General features: G+C 34.1%; 1 non-coding gene across 1 annotated transcript; it reads right to left on the bottom strand.

The window, feature by feature from the left end:
* Positions 1-388: 388 nt before the first annotated feature.
* On the bottom strand, positions 389-462 carry TRNAR-UCG. The gene has a single exon. It is a non-coding gene; the product is annotated as a tRNA-Arg (tRNA).
* Between the last annotated feature and the right edge of the window lie 377 nt (positions 463-839).

The following is an 839-nucleotide window of genomic DNA, read 5'->3' as shown; positions in this document are numbered from 1 at the left end:
CACCATACAAATGTCACACTTATATGTGCAAATGGCATACTTATATGCTCAAATATAATACTAATTAGGAATACAATTTTTTTTACTTATAAGAGAAAAAGTATTACATTTACCCGTATAAGTAACAAAATTTTTATTCCTGATTAATATTACATTTGAGCATAAAAGTATGACATTTGTGCGTATAAGTGTTATATTTAAATCTTGATCCGACCCGTCTCACGGTGAGACGGTCTCACACAAGTTTTTGCCAAGATATATATAAGCTTGCGTTCACGAGAACACACTCCCTAAAAAAATACTTCAGAAATTCCACTCCTCCCCCGGGCTTCGCTTGTTCTGCTAATCCATCCACGCTTTTTGCTACAAAATAATAACCCTCAAATGGCGACCACAGTGGGAGTCGAACCCACGACCTTCTGATCCGAAGTCAGACGCGCTAATCCACTGCGCTATGCGGTCATGTGTTCAAGTTATCAAGCTAACTTTATTTATAATATACCTTATCCCAACAGAAAGGGACATTTTATCCAATCAAGTGCTCCAAGAAACAAATTAAAGGACACTCCATAGGATAATTTGTTGGGAGTTTATTTTGTTAAGACCTCTAGATGAACTATGAAATTCAACGAATGATTTATTTTGATGCAACGGTAATATTTTATTTTTTAAAAAATTACAAAATAGTAAGAGTTAATTTAGAAATATGGAAATGCACTAGGCGTAGGATTTATTTGCACCAATATAATATTATACATACAAAGCAAAATAACTCAAGTAATGCTCATGTGTGTAGTCATTGGCGTGTGTACTATTCAATACTACCGATGCATTTTAAA

The sequence above is a fragment of the Ipomoea triloba genome, chromosome 4 (assembly GCF_003576645.1).
Source record: "Ipomoea triloba cultivar NCNSP0323 chromosome 4, ASM357664v1".
NCBI classification, from domain to species: Eukaryota; Viridiplantae; Streptophyta; class Magnoliopsida; order Solanales; family Convolvulaceae; genus Ipomoea; species Ipomoea triloba.
This window is presented reverse-complemented; position numbering and strand designations above follow the sequence as displayed.